This window comes from Protopterus annectens, chromosome 3.part1 (genome assembly GCF_019279795.1).
Source record: "Protopterus annectens isolate FY-2018-M chromosome 3.part1, PAN1.0, whole genome shotgun sequence".
NCBI lineage: Eukaryota > Metazoa > Chordata > Ceratodontiformes > Protopteridae > Protopterus > Protopterus annectens.
The window spans coordinates 733,711,997-733,734,852 of NC_056732.1; the positions used below are offsets into that span (position 1 = coordinate 733,711,997).

The 22,856-nt window shown below is 39.5% G+C and overlaps 1 protein-coding gene across 1 annotated transcript in view; it reads right to left on the minus strand.

Moving 5' to 3' along the window:
• The window catches only part of LOC122798278 (fibrocystin-L-like), a 399,773-nt gene that overhangs the window by 62,565 nt on the left and 314,352 nt on the right, over window positions 1-22,856 (minus strand). The gene's annotated exons all lie outside the window — the stretch shown is intronic.

Sequence of the window (22,856 nt, forward strand, 5' to 3'; positions counted from 1 at the left end):
ATGGAAATGGATCCAGAAATAGACTTGCCGCCGGGGCTGGAATTAGTCCCAGACGTTTTGCATGCCAACAAGCTGAAGCATCCTTATGATACTTTGCCTATGGGGTTGAAGAATAAAGAAAGTACCCCCATTGTCCTGTGTTCACAAGTGCGTTTGGGAAATGTTATGTTGCCACCCCCTTACCTGCTTCTGTTTTGACAAGAAATGAGAGCAGTGTCAATGAGTTGAAGCTGGAAGATATTGATCTAGGAGGTGGTCTTTTGTCCCCTGAGCAGGTAACCAGAGCTAAAGAGCTGTTGATGAAAAAAAAATTGTTTTTCTACTAGTGGGCAGGATGTGGGTTGTGCGAAAAGTGCAAAACACCCAATAAGATTAAAAGAAGACCGGCCTTTCAGGGAACATCCCAGAAGGGTAGCTCCAGGAGATCTGGAGGACTTGAGAAAACATCTGAAAGAACTTAAAGCCGCAGGGATAATTCGAGAGTCAAGAAGTCCATATGCCTCTCCCATTGTCGTTGTCAGCAGGAACAATAGGTCAATTCTCATGTGTATTGACTATCATACTCTGAATCAGTGAAGCATTCCAGACCAGTATACAACACCCCGGATTGAAGATGCTCTAAAATGCCTGGTGGGCAGTAAGTTGTTTAGTTTTAGTGTGCTAGACTTAAGGCGTGGATACTATCAAATCCCTCTGCACCCAGAAGATAAAGAGAAGACTGCCTTCATCACTCCTTTGGGATTTTTCAAGTTTGATCGCCTACCTCAAGGTTTATCGAATGCACTGGCAACTTTCCAGAGAATCATGGAAAAAACAGTTGGAGACATGCATCTCCTGGAAATCTTAGTCTACCTTGATGACATCATTGTCTTTGGGAAAACCCTAGAGGAGCATGAAGAAAGACTGACAAAAGTATTAGACAGAATTGAGAAGGAAGGACTGAAGTTGTCACTGGACAAATGCAAAATTTTCCAGTCATCAGTGACCTATGTGGGACATATGTCTGCAAATAGAATATCCACAGATCCCAGCAAGGTTGAAGCTGTGACATATTAGCCCCCAGACCCAGAATCATCACAGAACTGCGATCTTTCCTTGGGTTCTTCAGTTACTATAGAAGATTTGAGGAAGGATTTTCAAAGATAGCAAGACCACTAAACATATTGCTCTGAAATGATGAGGAAGCATATGAAACAGATGAAGACATCCTTCTGAAGAAGCCTAAAGGACAGAGGGGCTCTAAAGAATTCATCGAGAGTTGTTGGACAACTGAGTGCAAACAGGCATTTGAACAGCTTAAGTATTTACTCACACATGGCCCTGTGCTGGCATATACTGACTCAACAAAGCCAAATACATTACATGTGGATGTTAGCAGAGACAGTTTAGGAGGAGTCCTTTACCAGGAGCATGACAAGAAACTGAGACCTGTGGCTTTTATCAGTCAACGTTTACCTCCAACAGAAAGGAACTATCCTGCACACAAGTTGGAATTCCTTGCTTCAAAGTGGACTGTAGTAGACAAACTGCATGACTACCTCTATAGGGCTGAATACGAAGTTCAGACTGACAACAATCCTTTGACATACATCCAGACTACTGCAAAGCTAGATGCTACTGGCCACAGATGGATGGCAGCTTTATCCAACTACAGTTTCAGTTTAAAATATTGCCCAGGATACGAAAATGGTGATGCTGATGGTCTGTCCAGAAGACCTACTGGAGATTTACACCTCAATGATGAATGAGTGGAAATTTCAACACCAGGAGTGACAGTTATGTGCCAGAGTGTAACCTGGTACCAACACACTGAATGTTGGGCCCAGAAGTTGGGTCTGTCTGCAGAAAGCATACCCCAAGCTTACTGTAGACTGGTCACATTACAGGCTTCATCACTACCAGCTTTGTGTAACAGTGACTTCAGGAGAGATCAAAGAGAAGACCCCTTAGGTCAGCTGGTGGTAGCTGCTTTAGAGAAGAAACAAGTTGATATGCTTCGCACAAATATTCATCCACTGGCAAAATTTTGGCTAAAGAATGGGACAGACTCCAGATACGAAATGGACTAGTGCATAGGAGATCTCCTAGTGCACTTGGCAGTGAAAAATGGAAATTGTTACTTCCTCAGAAGTACCGAGAAATAGTACTTCAGTCATTGCATGATGAACATGGTCATCTTGGTTATTACAGAACTCTGGGACTTGTATGAGACAGATTCTAAAGGCCATGCATGAAACAAGATGTTGAAGATTATTGTCGTACATGTCTTTGCTGCATTCAGAGAAAGACTTTGCCCACCACAGCTGCCTCATTGGGTCAAATGGAGAGTAGTGGACCCATGGAACTGGTCCTTATAGATTTCCTTTGCATTGAATCAGATGAAGGCGGGACCAGTAATATGCTGGTGGTGACAGACCACTATACCAGATACGCTCAAGCATTTCCAACTTGCGATCAGAAAGCTATTACAGTGGCAAAAGTACTAGTTGAGAAATTCTTTGTACACTACGGCCTGCCAAAAAGGATACACTCTGATCAAGGGCGCGACGTTGAGAGTAAGTTTGTCCATGAACTACTTACTCTTTTGGGAATTCAGAAAAGTTGCACCACTCTCTCTCATCCTCAAGGGGATCCTCAGCCTGACAGAACTTCACTAGACATGCTGGGGACACTATCTGCTGAGAAGAAGAGTCAATGCAGTAGACATGTAGCCAGAGTGGTGCATGCATACAACAGTACTACAAATGATACTACAGGATTCTCACCTTACTTCCTAATGTTTGGAAGAGAAGCCTGTCTTCCCATTGATTTAATCTTTGGAGTCACAGCTGATGATACACCAGTGTGATTTCATGACAGTTATGTGGAGAGACTCAAGAAGAACCTCAGACAGGCCTATGAGTTAGCTGAACAATCAACAGGACAACAACATCAGCTAAACAAGGCTCACTATGACAAGAAAGTGAAGATACATGACTTGCAACCAGGGGGCAGAGTTCTGTTGAGAAACTTGGGCCTGCAAGGAAAGCATAAACTAACTTACCATTGGGGGTCTGAGATATACATAATTTGTTCTCAGCTACCTAACATCCCTGTTTACCAAGTCTGCCCTGAGGGGAAAGAAGGACCCATCAAAACCTGGCACCGCAACAACTTAATGCCTCTGGCAGAATCAGTGAGACCCATGAATCAGGAACCCAGAATGGCTCAGCAAAAACCTAATTCATGGCGATCCAGAAGACTAAGGTGGAGAGGAAATATTTTCCCAAATGTTCAAGAGCCTATGATTCCTCCTGCTGAAGGAGTGGAGGACAGTGATGATGACTGGGGTTTCAGTGGACTTTTTTATGATGATGTTCGAGACCCCATGGACTGCAGTCTAAATGTAAATTGAACAGTATACCCCCAACAATAGACTGAGTGGTGTTTCTGTGCTGCTTGCAGAACCTGATGCTGATGGAGGTCCTGCTATGCAAACTTCTGATAATGGTGTTGAGGATAGTTGTACAGTTATGGAGAAAGACAGTGAAATTATACAAGAGGAAATCTTAAAAGTAGACAATATGCCTACTGAGGAACTAGACATTGAGCGTGATGTGAGTGACCAACCCTTGGAGCAGAATTCCCCAGTTGTCTTTTTCGAACCAAAGCCTCAGAGACTGATTCGGCCCCCACAGAGGTTTACATATGACAGTATGGGACATAGTACACAGGAGACTGTGACCACTGCTCATCAGAGAGTCTACGCCCATGATCCCTATGACTCCTGCTCAATTGGTGACACCCCATCCCAAGTTAAGCATAATGTTGATCACCATTGGTGGGATGTACCTTTTGAAGGACAGGGAAGTGAAGTGGCAGATTGTGTCTGTCCTCCTCTGAAAACCTGGTCAATGGCGATCAATGGAATCAGGAGAGAGGTTTGGAATCAGTAGCCCCATGCCTGCATCTGACAAGCAAAGGACAGGAATACTGTTGGACCTATTAGAAAGAAGCATATTTGATTATCAGATGGCTGTTGGGTGATCTCTACACTTCTCATTAGTGGAAATGTGGTGCCTGACATCCAGAATGTTATAGACGGAGTGGTGAGAGGCTTCGGCCGCCTTTTTATACTTTCACAGGATTGTGCTATAACTTTGACAGGGACTGTATGCCTAGGTTTTTTCCCTTTTTTCCTTTTCTGAACTGAAACTGTTTAGCTTTATCTCAAAATAGTACTGGCTGCCATTCTGTGGATCTCACGTTACTCACACTTCAATGTGATTTTCCCCTTAAATGCTTTGTGGATTACAAATACCTGGGTTTTTCATATGAGCTCCAACTTTGGGCCCCATCATGCCGACATTAAGACTGTAAGTAGTCACTGGCCAGTGAACAGGGTAAAACAGAGTGTTGTCACAGTTTGGTCTGATTAGAACTGATCGAGGTTATAGCGGCTGTTAGTATTGTTGCATTATAGAATCTTTACTGCTCAGTGACATTGCATTTTTGCTCATATTTGAATGACAAGACCTCTCTTATTGAGTTCAGGTTGTGTGTGATTTCACTGTATGTACACCTCATATTGCCTTATTGCTAAACTTTGTGCTACTGAGATAACTTGTTTGCTACTGTGCTGTTGCCTGTTAAGACTTGAGTTTCCATCTAGAATAAAATCTGTTATTACGTGCAACCTTGGTGTGTTGGATGTAAATAGGGGTGTCATCAGAGTCAGGGAGGAAGGAACCCGTACACTATTCAGCTACACTTGCGGGTGCTCTACACTATGACATCCTTTAGTTCTGCTTGTTAAATTCTTATTAATAGTATACAGTGTTCAGAGTTGTAAATATCATTAAAAGGTATTATAAGTGACAACCTGTAGAAGAACCTGATGTCAATAAAAGTACTTCTTGTTAATTTTATTTTGGAATATTATTAGATCACAATCAAATGGATGAATCAGCAAGAATAAAACTTCTTTGCAAACCCTGAGAATAATTAAAACAGTTCATTTCAAGAGGCAAAACAGAACTGAGGAGGGTACACTGTACTCTCTTTTGTAGTCCATTTCTCCATGATTTACCACAGAGTAACAGTAGAGCTACACACTGTAGGGGTTATCTAACTTCTGAAGAAGATCAGGCTAAGGGACTGATGTTCTCCTTCTATAATATTCCAGTGCTACTAGGAGTTCTGTAGATTCTTATTATGGACTTCATATCTATTTATCCCAGCTTTTGCAGCTAATGCCCTACAGTTGTTTTGCCCTCTTTCCCTTCCTTTCTGCTCATCTATCCCAAGCACTCTTGAACGTGTTAGTAGTACTCTTTACATAAACCGGCCTGCAAGCATATTATAAACTTCCACAAGTCTTTCTGTGAAGAAGTACTTCCTTAAATTGACATTGTAAAGAGTCCTCCCAGTTAGGAGACTGTGACCTTTTGTTTTACCTCTGTCCTTTTTGTAGCTCAGCTTTTTCACTGTTGCCTCTAATTATTTTGTGGCCACAGATCAGGTTCCATCTTTTCCTCCTGTCATTGGAGGACAACAGACAGCTCTTTTAGCCTTTCCATGTAAGTCTTCTCTATCAATTCTCAGTCATCCTCCTGGTAGCATTTCTTTTGTGCTAATTTTAGTAACTTCATTTTTCTGTGAATGGCCTGTGCTGCTTGACACAGTATTCCATCTGCTAAGTTTTGAGTGGGAACTAACCTGCTTGTCTCCAGAATGTGTTCCACTCTCTGTGTAGCCCGCATTCATTGTACCTTGGGTGATATATATATATTTTTGCTGTGGAGTTGGTGTTGCATTGTTGCTACTGCAGTTACTTTTAAAGTTTACTATTGTCTGACCACTTTTAGTGGCACACCTCCAGCACTGTACTATGTTCCTATACTGTCATACCACAATGTATATGTAGCTTACATTTTGCTGCACTGAAGAGGTTCAGCTGGAAAATATTGGTGCACTCTTAAATTCTGTGGAGGTCCCTCTTCAAGTTGGTTGCTGTATCCCCAGCTATTACTGTTAACGTTTGTATCATCCACAGAGATGTTTCTTCTGTTCTTTCTGCCTCTTGTTGGCACCTAAGACAAGCACACAGGACACGGGTACCAGGACCACTTCCTTGTGGGATGATACTAACTTTGTTTGATAATACCCCACATCATCATAGTCTGTGTGTTGCCCTCCATCCTTTTTCCATGGCCACCTCAGTTGACTTTTTAAGTTTCCTACAGTATAGAATTGAAAGCTTTGCTTAAATGTACATAATTGAGGTCTACTGGTAATCAACGTCTGCCATAACAAAGTCATAAAAATGCGTCATATCTAACATGAATCCATGAGGTTTAGTGCCCTGGACTTAATATGGGAAGCTAATTAGTCTTTCCCTTAGTATCCTTTCTAGGACCTTTCTGGTGACTGAAATCTGAATATCCAGTCTATAATTCCCCAGATTGATTTTAGCTGTTTGCTTGTAACTGTTATTTTTTTCCTGTCCCCCTTCCCCCCATCTGTCTAATCTCAATACAGGACAGAAGCTAGTTAATTAGTTCTGTGAGATCTGCTGACACCCAAGAAAGCTTTTTTAAGGATCCCTTGGGTGTACCATTTGGTAATCTCCTCCTTTCTTTCTTTAGGCCCTGCAATTCACTATGTACTCTCCTTCTGTCCACTTTCACCCCCCCTCCCATCATAATGGAGTTCTACTTTTTTTTTCTTTTAAAAACTGAAATGAAGAAATCATTTAAGATTTCTATCTGTTCTTCATATCTGTTGTATTTCTTGCCAGTCACTGGTTAATTCTTCCTAAACCCATTCTTGTTTTCCTTCTTTCCTCCATCAATAACATAACAAAATCTATTCCCTTCCTTTATCATTCCATCTTTGCTGTGTTTTTTCACTTTCCTTGTATATATCTTTATGGCTTTCTGATACCTCTATCTAACTGCATCTTCTATCACCTTTTCAGTTTATGTGAGCCTTTTCCTTTTGCTGCTTCTTTGAGTTCCTTACTAAACCACATTAGCTTGCCTTTACCATTCCTTCCCAGTCTTGTTTCCATGACATTCCATATGCCCACTGCATTCCACTACTACAGCTCATTTGTCTGTTTCACTGTTTCCCAGGCATCCATAACACTTAGTGCAAATTCCCCCAAACTCTTGTGATTTGCCCCCACATCTCTTGTCTTAGTGTTAATCACTTCATTTTTACCATTAATACTGAACCATACTGCTGCATTGTCAGTGCTGGTCAGAGAAGTCTTCACCTTTAGTCACTGTATTCTGCAGCTTTTGAAGAGTGTTTGTCTGTTATTTCATCTTTCTTATGGTCTTCCTGCACCCGATGTGTTTGTCTGTATGTGTATGTGTGTGTGTGTGTGTGTGTGTGTGTGTGTGTGTGCTTCAGTAAGTCATTTCTCTTATTACAATTGATGCCAGTTTGTTTTGCTCCACGTCTGGAGTTTGAGTTGTTGTTGTTTGTCTTTCAGCTTTTCCTGGTTAGGGGTCGCTACAGCAGAACTGCTAATGTCTGCTAATGATTGGCAGTAGATTTTCACGAATGCGAAGGTGCCAGCTCGACGTCCAACCTTCAATGAAGGCATGCCCATTTAAACATGTCTTTTGAACGCCCATCCAACCACGGGGAGGACATGTAGACTCCACACAGAAGGAACTCCCCACACTCCAGACGAGAATTGAACGGGAGAACCTCTTGCTGTGAGGCAACAATGCTACCACTGCACCACCGCGGATTGCTATTCTTACCTTTTTTTACTGTTACATATTCTTGTTGTTTCTGGAGTTATTAATCACTATCATTTACCGATGCATCTGAGGTCAGTAGCGGGTGCCACCTGCCAGCTTTCCATTCTTTCATTTTCCACACACTGACTGCCAGTATAGTTTCACAGATTGTTTCTCCGTCTCTTCTTTTCTTGGCATGCCTTTTTCCTTATCTTTGATTTTTTTTCTAGCAACTTGCAATTAATTTATTTGACAAATGCAACACCCCCCCCCCCATCCTGCCTCTTATTTCATTGCTTAATGCCTAGTAGCTGATAATTATGACACAGCTCTTATTTTATTTTTCCCAGTTAAGCACATCAGGAATAAGTACAGGATATTTATTTTCCTAGTTTACATTCCATTTCCTTACTGGAAATCTGACATGCTATTAGAATATGTTTCATCAACCGTGCCTTTTCTAGTCATGGGTATGGAGGAGTTTATTATAAATATGAATGAATGTTAGAATCTCAGGATATTAAGAAAGCATGTCAGATGGTATCAATAACATTATTTCCATCTTGCACTGTAGTTATGCTGATTTTGGACAATGTACTTTAGTTTTATGTGTATCACTGAATGCACATGTTTGACTTCATTATCTTTTAACATATTAAATATATTAAATACATTCTGTTGCTTAAAGTCAGAACGCTAACTAAAGGAAACATTACATGAGACCGTGGTTAAATACCAGTGGCCCAAGGGAGGATCTGTGAGTGAGAAGTGGACCTTTTGGAATAGTAAATCTTTTATATAATCTTAAACTTCTTATTATGCATCTTCATATGCAGTTTATAAAAGAATGACCTTCCCATTGTTTTTTTTCTATCTAATATTGCTGCAAATTTGTAGTGATGCCACAAAGTGGTGAGTTACTGTTGTATAATGCAGTAATAGTATAAGTGTCTGACGCTGAGTATAGGTTTCACACAAATCAATGCACAACAATATTATCATCGTCTAATACAGAACAGATACAGACACTAGGGACCATGTTAATTCTAATACAGAACAGATACAGACACTAGGCACCATGTTAATTCTAATACAGAACAGGTACAGACACTAGGGACCATGATAATTCTAATACAGAACAGGTACAGACACTAGGGACCATGTTAATTGCAATACAGAACAGATACAGACACTAGGGACCATGATAATTCTAATACAGAACAGGTACAGACACTAGGGACCATGTTAATTCTAATACAGAATAGGTGCAGACATTAGGGACCATGTTAATTCTAATACAGAATAGGTACAGACACTAGGGACCATGTTAATTCTAATACAGATCAGGTACAGACAGTAGGGACCATGTTAATTCTAATACAGAACAGGTACAGACACTAGGGACCATGTTAATTCTAATACAGAACAGGTACAGACACTAGGGACCATGTTAATTCTAATACAGATCAGGTACAGACAGTAGGGACCATGCTAATTCTAATACAGAACAGGTCCAGACACTAGGGACCATGCTAATTGTAATACAGAACAGGTCCAGACACTAGGGACCATGCTAATTCTAATACAGAACAGGTCCAGACTCTAGGGACCATGCTAATTCTAATACAGAACAGGTCCAGACACTAGGGACCATGCTAATTCTAATACAGAACAGGTACAGACACTAGGGACCATGCTAAGTCTAATACAGAACAGGTACCGACACTAGGGACCATGCTAATTCTAATACAGAACAAGTACAGACGCTAGGGACCATGCTAATTCTAATAAAGAACAGGTACAGACACTAGGGACCATGCTAATTCTAATACAGAACAGGTACAGACACTAGGGACCATGTTAATTCTAATACAGAACAGGTACAGACACTAGGGACCATGCTAATTCTAATACAGAACAGGTACAGACACTAGGGACCATGTTAATTAAAAAATAATTTACATCTCAGAGAGGGCTGGTACTAGGGTACAAAACTAAAGTTGAATCACAGATGGAGATTCAAAAAAAGGGATTGGAATAAAGCCATTCTGAATAATTGATGAGGAATTTTGTCAGAGTACTAACTCAGATAGCAGCGCAATCCTTCCCTACAGAAGTGTACCATTGCCATTACTAACCTTGTGCACTGACATCTGGCTGGGCTGTGGACCACTGAAAAGCCTGCTGTACAGCAAGATGAATTTCTTCATAAATTAAAACAAAGGGAAATTTCACATCTGAAAGCTGCTGCAACTGCACAGGGCAGTTCTAACAGCAATATGTTGTCTATCAGTCTGCCTGTCTCTCTATCTATCTAAAGGACTCTAAGTCACGTATCCATGTCAAGGAAGCTAGTTGATTCCATAAGACCATAAGCATGTAGGCCAGTGATAGCCTACTTGAAGATCTCAGGATAAGTCCTTGGAAGAACTATCAGTCCTTTACCCCATGAATCTAAGAGATCATTCTTAGCAGTAGGGAACCAGAAATTCTTGCAGACAAACAGGACCCAGATTATGAAGGGCATGAAAGGTCAAAGGCAAGAGTTTCAACACTGCTCTGTCAATGACTGACAAATCTTCCATCATAAATCCTGTAGCACCATTACCCTTATCAGTAAAGGGCTTCAACCAGGAGCATAGAAACAGACATCTGCAAACACTGCAGCCATGCCAGGTATCTGTCTGCAAGCCTTATGGAAAGAAAATCACAGTAGTATAGCAAAGAAGGCTTAAGGGCTTGAACCACTGCCTCAAGGTCCAAAGACAAATGCTTGATCTGTATGATATGTTTCAGATGGAAATTGGATATCTTCACTACAGCTGACATATGGTCTTCAATTGTCAAGCACTGCACCCGGATGCCTCATGTGTGAGGCAAATTCCAAACACTTTCCCCTTAAAAACAATAGGAGAAAGGAATGGAACCTGCACAGGATGGATGATTCACATGTTCATAGGTAGATACTAGGCTAATGACCACAAGGGCCTTTATAACCTTAGCCATGCAACACACACACATCCTGCGGGTTGCTTTGCCCTTGTGGTTATTGTATGGGGTGTACGTCAGTTAGGGTATGGTTTAATGGCTGCCTCTGTCCATCAGGGACAAAGGTGTCAGAGCAGTGGGGAATTTCCAATTTCTTATCCACTGGTTCATGGATGAAAAGCCTATTTCAGAGAAAGGAAATTCTCTGAGATATATACCTGTCCCTCCAATATGTCCTATTTAAATCACTAGCAAAGTTTAAATCCTTAGATCTGGTAGATCCAATGCTCATTTTAAAGATATGCCAAAGGTCTATCACAGTAGGATCCAACGATGCATTGTATGTCAGACATAGATCGCCTCTCCACAATCTGTGGAAAATAGAATATAGAGATAGGGCTTTGAGACAATCTGCATAGGACATTGTGTTTACTCCCACAATCTTTTTGTGAGGGAACTCTGTGGACATTCCAGTTGTTGCATATGCCTGTTCGGGTGTATACAAGAGGGGGTGTTATACTCAAAGATGGGTGTGGTGAAGGATAAGTACAGTTACACAATGACTTCACTGGACCTAGATGACATGCTCCTTCTTGTAAGTTGACTGAAATGGAATGATTTTTCTTACTATCTTAGACCCATGTTGATCAAAAGCCAGACTGCTGTCTACACGAGTCCACATATCCCTGGCTGCTGTGTCAAACTTAGGGGTGTTTTATCAATCGTACTTTCCTGAGGTGGTTGACTTCTGATGGGTACTATTATGCATTTCTTGGCACTGTGTCTTAAGCCATGGCTCTATCAACAGTCATTTATCTGTGTTAGACATTCCTGTGAGATGTTAGTATCTTGGGGAGGGGGGTTTTGTGATTGTTCACAGTTTATAATTGTTTGCAAACATAGTCAGCCAGAGATCCTTGATTTCCAAAAAATAAGCCAAAGAGGAGAGGACCCAACCCAGAGCCTTGAGGCTGACTGGCCTCTCTGTGGAGGTAGTTTCTTCAATCCTGACTTATTGGATCCTGTTTGTGAGCAAGCTGGCTAGGCTATCTAGTGTGTTACACAGGGAGTTATGCCCAATTTTGTAAATTTGTTCATGATACCAGAGTGGGGTGTTATATCAAATGTCTTGGCTAGGTGAAGGTAGGCAGAATGAACAAGCATTGCTTTCATCTTTGCAGTGTTGAGTTTAAATTGTCTTAAAATCCTTTAGGCAAGGATGTCATCCATGCAGTCTTCTATAGTGGTAAGGTTTTCACAGGGACCTGTGAGAGAAAGAAAGATGTATCTGGATATCATTAGGATGATTCTGATAGTGAAAATCTCTATCATTCATGACTTTTTACAGTGGTGACATGTATACAGCAAACAGCAAAAGAGCCAACATAAAACCCTGAGGAGTTTCATATCAGTGAGCAGCTATTGAAGTAATTAACACCAGAAACCACACACTGACAATGACCCAAAAGGTAATAATTGGAAATCTACCACATACCATGGATGTTAAACCACAAGATCTTCCAACAGTATTCCATAGTCCACCATATCAACAAATGCACAGTGAGGTCAAACATAAATGCTGATTCCTTAACATAAGGAGGTCATTAACCATTAAAGTAAGGATAGTCTTAGTTTTGTGTCTAAATCTAAAGCCCAGTCTGCAAGGGTCAAGTATATTTTATGATGTTAGACAGGAATACAGATATGTATAAATCACCTTTTCATTACCCTTACCAGTAAAGAGAAGGCTAGAAATTAGGTGAAAATTTTCCAAACTAGCCAACTATAAGGAAGACTTTTAAGAATGAGGAAATATTAAGACCTCTTTCAAGATGAAAGGAAATACTCCCTTTCATAGACAGGATGGACAGTCCAGACACTCAAGGCAGGAATTAATAACAAATTAAAAAACAAAGATACCCTCAGCCAAGATCTCAATAGGTTGTTCACCCAGATGAAACCCTTTGTATGACCTCTTCATAATCAGCTTAAGAAAACTTGGCCCATTAAAAACCAGAAGTATCAATGCAAGGCTCAGCACTAATTACCATGGTCATATCCCGAGGGAAGGGCTACAAATGCTTGATTTTGGCAACTTTATCCACAAAAAAAGAGGGTAGTGTCCCTACAGTGGGGGATGATGACTATGTGATTGCTAAGACTGGCTGGGCTGCACAGCTTACCTGTGACCTGACAGACTATCATTTGGATGACTGACACTGATATCATAGGATAAGGAGCTTATCTTCTTGAAGGAGCTCTTTGGTATGCATATAATGGTCATCCAGGTTAAGCCTTTCTTCCAATAGGAAGGTCCTTCTTCACCTCTTTTTTGACTGGGTTAGTTGCACTATGACATCAGCATCTGTTCACTGGAAATACCTATACTTTTTCTGAGCACTAGGTGGTGCCAGGGAGATTTCCACTGGAATTCCAAGTTGTAGGAAGGAGTAAACATTGCTGGAGAAATTTTGGAGAGAGAAAAATCAAAGAAAATTAATTTTTAGAGATATGGTCGGGGTTAGGTAAAGTAATAAATATTATGTAATGCATGAGAGTTTGTTTATTTTAGGGTTAGGGTTAAGTAAGGGGATATATGTAGTTTTGGTAGTGTGTGTGCTGGTGTGTGTTTTTGTGTCCCAGTATGTCTTGTGTAGTGGTAGTGTTACAGGAACATTTTTTTTTAAGCTAAGGGTTAAGGTTAGTGTTGGGGAAGGGGTAGGGCTAGGGTTAGCATGTATTACTAAGTTGGTGCAGGGGGCCAACCATTGCTCTGTTGGATGAGTGTGATAGGATCTTTTATATTCACCTGAGCAGCAGATGGGGCCATGGTTTAATATCTCATCGAAAGGGGAGCATACTCAGGAGTGCAACATCCCACTTAATCTACTCAGCATTGCCAGTGTTGGAAAAATTAATCCAAGCACCTTGGATGGGAATACAGTCTACATCCTTCTGATCTTCCAGCACCATAGGTGAGTGTGTTATCTGTTGAACCACTGACGCTGGACTTGATCCACAACATTAGTGGCTACTGGGATGTAAGCAGCAACTGAAGAGTTTGTTTCATTAGCATTGACCCTCTTGAGGAACTGGATGAGTAAGGGAATAAATGAGCCAATATAAATTTTATTAACATCCCTGTTTCAAACCAGTTTAGTATTTAGTGGCTGAGTTTGTGGGAGGCACACTTTGATGTGAACCACATGATGGTCAGACCACAAAACTGGTTCCACCACTAAGTTTATTTCCACTCCATCCTGGAAGACCAAAGCTACACGGTAACTTTGCAGGTTTAACAACCAAAGCAGAAACCTACAGGGAACTGGTAAAAAATGAACAGCTAGTAAGGAATACTAATAGAATCATCCAAAACAAATACTAATAGAATACCAACTCACCCAGCAAATAAGACCTACAATAACTTTTATTGAGTGCTTTCATCCACACAAAAGGGCTTCTTGGCTTCATGATTTTTGCAAAGAAAACCGTTTGATAACTGTCACTGTAGGTCTTATTTGCTGGCAGACAGGTATTTTATTTATTTATTTATAGCTTTTGTTTACCCAGAAAGTTTGATTGGGCATAAGTTCTATTTTCAGCGGAAGCTAGGGGAGAAATGCTTCATTTTACAGAATAAGTAGAGTTATACAAGATTTACATACATACACAGACTAGTAATGATATGACAGTTAATTAATAAAAGTAAATGGCAGTGCATAGAATAGTAATTAACTTAAATAGAATTGTAATTATATGACAGTTAATGAAAACATGAGAGTTACATTAAGAAAACAGTAAAATATTAGCTAATATCAAGCTTGGAAGAGTCTAGTTACTTTCAAATGGAATCAGCTGAAAATAAATATTGGGTAGAAGACAGTGAAGTAATTATAGGATGAAGATGGTTACAGATTATGAAGTCGTATTGAGGAGGTCCAGGTAAAAGGGAGAAGGAGATATTAGTGGAGGGAGGCAGATGATTATTGTCAGATAGAGATTTTGAGGAAGTAACTGTAGTAAGACTAGTAATGTAAAAGAGTGGTTGACGGTATGGGTTTGGAGATTATCCAGCGATATCATATGTACAGAGCTGGCAACAGAGTAGGTTGGATTTTGTTTGAGCTTTAAATGATTTTAGGGAGTGTTCTTGTCATATTGCTAGTGGGATGGAGTTCCAGTATTTAATGATGTGGTGATAGAGTAGTGATTTTCCAGCAGAATAGTTGGGTTTGGATACATGTGACAGGTATTTGTCCAATGAACACAGTGTCCTGGAAGGGTTTTTTATATATATATATATATATATATATATACATATATGTATGAGTCTGGAAATGGATGGACAGCTGTTATGCTTATACACAGTGTTATGGATTTGTGGAAGTTGTGAGCAGGTTAGATAATGTGGGAATTCCAGTCGGCAGCACAGTGCTGGGTTCTGTTTGGAAGGCTGTTAGTGAACTGTATTATTTTATAGCAACATTGATCAAGTTTAAGCAAGATGTCTTGCACGTTGTTAGCGATGGAAGCAGAATATGTTAGAGTAGGCAAGAGGAGAGAAGAGACAATGTGTTTTCTTATAGTGTCTGACAGAAAGGGTTGGGCTGTATAGAGAGAATGTAGATTTTGGTGTAATTTTTTCTCTATATTTGCATATGCGAGTCATATTTTAGGTTCTCATCTATATCAGATGCCTAGCAATTTAGTATGTGTGACAATTTTGATTTTGTTTTGTTTTGCTACTAGTTCTTATAAATTTGTTGTTTTTTGTTATTGATCCAGGCATTAAAGACACAAATAGTTAACGGTCATGGGTGACAGTGTACAAGGTCAGTGAGGAAATCAGAAAACTTTGTGGAAAACCCTTGAGGAAACCAGACAAAGGTTCACATTCACATCAGTTTGTGTAGAGAACAAAGCCTATACATGCCTCTCTAGGATGCTTTATGATTCTTAGCCTGTAACATGTTAAAGATGTCCTGCAGTCAATAGTGGGAATATCAAATGGATGTATGACATGCAGAAGGTTCCTAGGGTAGAACATTGACATATTTACTAGTATAATAAAACCAGTCACACAGCTTAGCTAATTCTGCAGCCGGAATATTTCTCCAGTGAAGGGACATAAAAATCAACCTGCACATAAATACAATGAAAGTAAAGGAACTTGTGAAAAACACAGTAACTGCTTCAGTAAGATAATAGAATCCTACAAATATCTAAAATAAGAATAAATTCAAAGGACAGAAACAAAATCAAGAGGTCGCAGTGAACCTTCACAAAATGTTCCTAAATGACAAGCACAATTGTTTAGCAAGACAAGATTTGCATCACTAGACATCCTTGCATGCAATTTAGCAAATCAAGCAGTTTGCCAAACCAGAAAATACAGGAAAAGGAGTTTCTGAAAACAGCCTGCATAGACTTACAAAATTTCCAAGCAAATAAAAACTAAAGATAAGAAATGTAAAGTCATGAAGTCAGATTAGGAAAAAATAAATAAACATGACAATATGTAAGTGGGTCCTGTAGAACCATTCAGCATTCTCTACTTCAAGAAGTTAAAACAGTAAGGAAACATGCCATAGCCAATAAATGCTCTTCATAAGAAGCACAAGAAAAATGGACAGATAGTAATAAGTTGAATTACTTCATGGACCAACTTTAAGCTTCAGTCTTAACTCATGAAGAACTTTAAGAAAGCAATGCTATCAAAAAGTCACAGTAGGAATAGGTTTGATCAAAAGATAACATGATTTTTGCTGTTGATACTATAACAGGGTTTAAGGCAATCATCTATAGTAAAGAAAAGGCTCTAGCTAGTAGCAAGCATATCCCATTCCATACATAAGTTGGCCTGCAAGATATAAAAGGTACAACATGAATCAAAGTTGTACGAATGCAAACAATGCAGTATGACTGATAATAATGATAAAAGCACGAAAAATCCAGAGTTAAACAGAAGTTGATGTAACATACATATTGTTCAAAACGCAATAAAGAGTTTCCAGCTAGGCAAAGGCAGTGAAGAGAATTGTGGTTGCCTTTAGTGGCAGCCAGGTATTGCCATCTTAAACTTCATCAGCTGGTAACCATTAGCATTATGTAGCTGCTTGTAATTTGGCCATATTATTGGCTTAATGTCCTGATGAGTCTAGTTTGCAGTGCAGAGGTAAATCGCTGAACGTTGTAAACTAAAATTTCTGAACTGTCCCTCCTGCCTTATTTTATCACTCACTACAAATGGCTTGCATTGAGAGCACACTATTTATGTGGTGTGACTTCTTTTCTTTAAAGTTCAGATGGACATGTTTAGTTGCACTTTAACTGGGTCTTGCATTAACCTTCCTTAGTTACATCATCAAATATGTAAACATTTATTTATTGACATTTGTTGAGGGGGAAAGTCTACCTGGTCAGAAAACCACTTTCAGTGGAGGTTCGGGGAGAAAGCTCCACAGTGAGTAAAATACCATCAAATTACAATAGATAGGTAGTTATACAATTTTAGAAAAGAAAGAATTTAAACTATATAAAAAAATATAGACAATAATCACATCATAGCAAACATTTTTACAAATACTGTAGTGCCTTCTATTTAACATACAAGAGGAGGTAAAGACATCTTGTAGAAAACAAGAAATTTTATATATATATATATATATATATATATATATATATATATATATCAATTTTAGTATATTGCCTTAAGAACTGAGATAGACATAGACACTAGTACCCACTCACTATATATTTTTTTCACCAGGGAATGAATCAGGGAGAAATAGTAGATGGATTGGTTATTAGTGATTGGTTATAGCTTTGGATAGAGGAGTAATAAGAAGATTATGGGGGTCTGGTATTAAGGGAGCAAGGACTTGCGGTGTTGTTAAAACAGTAGCTTTTTAGTGAGTATTTAAAAGCATTAAGGGAGTCTAACAGAATGCAAAGTTCCTGTAATCACAGCTGCACAGGTAAAAACACACTATCCAAAGCCAAGAACACAGCATCCATGGGACCTGACAATATCCCAGGCTGTGTTCTACACGAACTACAGAATGAACTGGCACCCTAAGTACCATGTTCAGTCATAGCCTCACCTCAGGCTTTGTGCCCACTGAATGGCGCACTGCGACGGTTATCCCACTCCACAAAGGGGGAGCCACGACGGACCTTGGGAACTACCGCCCCATTAGCCTGACGACTCTGGTCTGCAAGGCCATGGAATGTATCATCATGGAACTCATAAACAAAGACATTGGTAATCTCCAAACTCTGTACCCTATTCAGTTCGGATTTGTCAAAGGCAGATCACGTCTCCTAAACCTGATTGACTTCTTGGAAGCAGTCACCAAAGCCATAGATGAGGGTAAGGTGGTTCACACAGCTTATCTAGATCTCGCCATGGCTTTCAATGCCATCCCCCACTCTGAAATTATAGATAAGCTCACTAAACTAGGTATAAATCCCTATGTCACAAGATGGGTTGCCAACTGGCTCACGGACAGAACCCACACTGTGAAAGTAGCAGACTCCAAATTTGACTTCAGACCAGTGACAAGTGGAGTACCACAGGGTTCAGTCCTGGGTCCTCTCCTGTTGGGTATCTACTTCTCTGAAGTACAGGCTATCACTGATGGTCTTTGGCTAACAAAGTTTGCAGATGACTGCAAACTAGGAGCCATAATCGAAACTCCTTATGATGTGGACATACTACAAAAGGGCCTCACTGAGACAGATGCCTGGTGTCAAAGCCATGGCCTGAAGCTCGATGCCAAAAAGTGTATTGTCATCCCATTTGGTAAAAACTCTATACCCATGAACTTCCACACAGCTGATAGTCTACTTAATGCCAAAGATGTGATAAGAGACCTTGGGACACAGGTGGACAGTAGTCTCTCCTTTGATAATCACATCGCCACAGTGGTCAGGAAATCCTTCTACATGGCTCACCTCATCACAAAAGGTTTCTCATCCAGAAAAAAAGAGGTCATTGTTCCCCTCTACTCATCACTCATTAGACCCATTATAGAGTACAATGCCCCTTTTGGTATGTACCTCATAAGACATCTACAACAACTGGAAAGGCCACAGAATTCCCTCACAAAGAGGATTACTGGCCTAAAACAGATGCTCTATGCTCTGTCTCAAAAAACTCCAGCTTTACTCCGTCGCATATCACCTACTCAGAGGTAATCTCTGCCTAACATACAAAGCTATGTCAAATTAAGAGCTGTTGGACATGCTCCACTTAAAGAAATCCCAATAAACAGAACATGCTGGAGGGATAGATTCCTGTCCCAGAGACTTCCCATACTCTGGAACACACTACCTATCTATGTCAGACAGAGCTCCTCATTAGCACTCTTCAAGAAAAATCTTGATGATTGGATGGGAAATAGAAAATTCACCCCAGGGAACACTTCTGTGGCTCTGCGCAACAGGTGCACAGGAAAATAATTTTCTTGGGTGGTGAAAGCCAGGGTACATTTTTGGCTAGGCTTATATAGGCCCTAGGGCCAATAGCCTAGTACCTACCTATAAACCGATGAACCTATGAACAAAGTAATAGATGTTGGTAGAGCATTCCATAATTTAGCTGTGGAATAGGAGTGTAGGCCTTGTCCTACTCTTTTGTTTGGTTTTGATATGATCAGAAGTTGTTTATTTGTGGACTGTAGATTTCTAGAGGGGGGTTGGGGTTGAAGGGTTGACAGTAGAGCAGGGTATTTCTTTGGGTTATATACTAGCTTGTGAGCCAGAGTTACTTTGGTGTAACTGAGGTATTGGGAGAATTCATACCAATTAAACATTTTGATAGCTTGGCAGTGATGGGAACGGTGTTGCAAGCTGGAAGCAAATTTTGTAGTTTTGTAGTAGCAGCATTGTAGTTTATTAAAGAGGGAGGAGTGAAGGTTTGTGAAGATGGGAGTACTGTAAAAGAGGGAGGGAAGTAGTAAAGACTTGGCCAGCTTAATTTTTGTGGGTCCATCCATGTACTTTTGATGGCTGTAGAAATTACCTAGTTTAAAGTGAGTTCTTTTTATACTGTTAAGAATGTGTTGTTCATAGGAGAGTTTATCATCTGTTGTTATACTAAGTAGTTTTGCAGAATGAGCAACCTGAATTTCCGTTTGATCTTGGGAGGTTGATTGGCAGGGAGAATAAGTAGTTTCGTTATTTTGGCATTTAGAAGTAATTGAGAGTCATTAAGCCAGGTTTCTAGATTCAAATAGTTTTTGAGTTATTTTTAGGAGGTCTTGAAAGTTTTTGGAGGAAGATATAGTTGTGGAGTCCTTCGCATATTGGACGAGTGTGGTTTGAGGGGACAGTAGATGTGAATATTTTATGAAAATATTAAAGAGCAGGGGTCTGAAGACAGGCCCTTGGGGTACTCCTATTTCATTTAGCAGATAGGTAGATTGTTTGCTGTGCCATTTCACTGATTGTTGTCTGTTGTGTAAGTAGTTAGCAAACCAAGACAGCATATGAAGGAAGCAGCCTATTTCTGACAGTTGTTGAAGGAGTTTGGTATGTGACACTGTGTCGAATGCCTTGGATAAGTCCAACAGGACTACTGAAAATCAAGCAGGACAACTTTACACAAGGGGATAAGTTGATTGGGAACTTCCCTGTGGCCCATGCAGCTTTTTGCAATTACATTTTTTCAAACCACGAGCTTTACACTAGCAAAACACAGGTCAGGTATATGACATCAACTTCTTCGAAATTGTAGTTCAGATTGATAATTCTATCTACCACCTGTACATGCCAGGCATTTTACATCCAGACACATCCAGGTTCCAAGATTTAATTTCGAAGCACTTGGGGGGACATCAATGCACTGTACAAACATTCAACCAAACATTTAAAATGCAAGATTCACTTTCACCATTATTGATCATTGTGGGGGGGATCGCTTCTTTAAATCAGGATGCATTGACATTCTCAATACAAAGAAAGAAGGTGGATTATTAAACTAGGGGACTTTTTTCCCAGGGCTAAATGATAAATTATTAGTTTGCAGTAAGTAATTTCATTCTTATTGTATAACATCACATTTTTCTATTTTTTTTTTTTAATTTTTTTTTTTTTTCATTACAGGAGTTTTGATCTTGGCATACTTGCGCATGGGCAGATATTATATTATTTTATATGTATTTATTTAATTCCCTCACTATTATAACATATACTTTTCATTTAACTAATTACAGGAAATGATGTCATGGATTCAAAAAACTTACATATAATAAGGCTTCTTTGTCCTTCACTAATGTCTTTTAGCTGAAACCCGTCTAATCACCCAGCTTTGAAGTTTAAATGTGCTGGCATTTTTTGTTTTTTTGAAGTTATTAGACCTGCATCTAATGCCTTGTGCATGCTGTCTGTGAAGGAGAGTTGGGCAGTGGTAGTGCTATGGAATGGGTGGGAAACCATGTTGTGTTGGGGCGAGGAGGTTGTTGTCTATGAGGTGGTTCAGTAGTTGACTATGTATACACTTTTCTAATATTTTGGAGAGGAGAAAGAATAGAGATCGGTCTATAGTTAGGAAGGTCATTTGTACTACTGCCTTTATGGAGTGGAGTTATAATGGAATTTTTCCAGATTTGTAAGATGGTTCCTTCAGAGCTAGATTGGTTTATTAGAATACTGATGGTGTATGCTTTATGTCAGCAGTGATTTTCAAGTATTCTGCGGGGAGGTTGTCAGTGGCTAGGGAACAGGGTTTCAGTTTTTTTTTTAACTTTCAGAATTAGAGATGTGGGAACAGGTTTTTGGGAGAAGCTATGGGTTTCCGGTGTTGCTTTAGTGGTAGCTTCATGGGATGCAAGATGATTTGAAGAAGTTTTGTGGTTGCTTGCCTGATATTTGTATTATTGGTAACTAGCGTGTTGGCTGTCTTATGGATGGAAAAGGTAAATCAACCTATTTCTTTTTTTTTATGTTTGATCAAATATTATATTCTGTATATAGCATAAGTGGAGCTCTGCATTAAAGATTCTGGCTTTGATTTCGTAAGTGATATTTATCAAGTGATTTAACAATTTAAATGTTAGTTTATTCTGCCTTGAGAGTAAAGCACCAGGTGTTCTCACAGGTGCACTTCGTTTTGTCGAAAACACAAAGCATGGAATCCCTGTTTATCATACTCAATAAAACAAACACTAAATTCAGTGAACGATCACTTCTGCAAATTTTTTCTCAGGGAAACTAACTAGTTGGCAGTCATTGGGAATTTGCCCTTTTCCCCACTGTAGTGTAATCTCAGAGTTGATATATTTAGTTATGGGGTGTGGGGTGCGCAGTCCCCCAGTTGGGTGGGTATTAAATTATGTAGTTCTTGTGATGATCACTAGGTTGACCCACTAGTTAGCTTCACGTGGAAAAAATTAATGTGATCATTCATTGAATTTAGTTTTCGATTTATTGAGTCCGATAAAGAGGGATTTGATGGAGTGTGTTTTCGACAAAATGATATAGACCCAAACTCTTATAGTAATTGCACACAACAGCAGTGTGATAGCTGGGAAGGTGTCATGAGAGTATTGACAAAATTAAATTGCTTTAAAATGGGTGTATAGCAATTTGAGTGCTTCTTTCTACACTAGTTCAAATGTATAAATGATACCTTTAAAAATAGCTAGTTGAGGTTATGAATATGTTTTTCATGATAGTAATTAAAATAAATATTACCTATAAATACTCAGAAGAAAGTTTGAGATCCACTGATGTCAAACATAAATTCAAAAAGGTCTGTCAAGTACAGATGCTAACTTTTTTTTTTGGAATAACAAGAAAGCGACTGACGACATCAGCATTCCCTACAGATTAAAACTATACAGGGCCACTAAGGGTGACTAACTAAATGCATTATATCTGAATTTTTTTGGCAAAATGCAAACTACTCAGAAATCCTGGGTTTTGCAATGAAATGGAACATGGTCCTGTAAAGCTAAATACCTATTAACCTAGAGGTTCTGCAAACTCAGACATATATTTAGTTAGAGAAGTGTGAAGATATAGTGTTGTGTCCTCTGAATATAAAGGAATATCAATTGTGATTTTCACAGAAATAAATGATTTACAGAATTAGTTATTTATCCATGAAGATCTGAGTTTCTACATTGA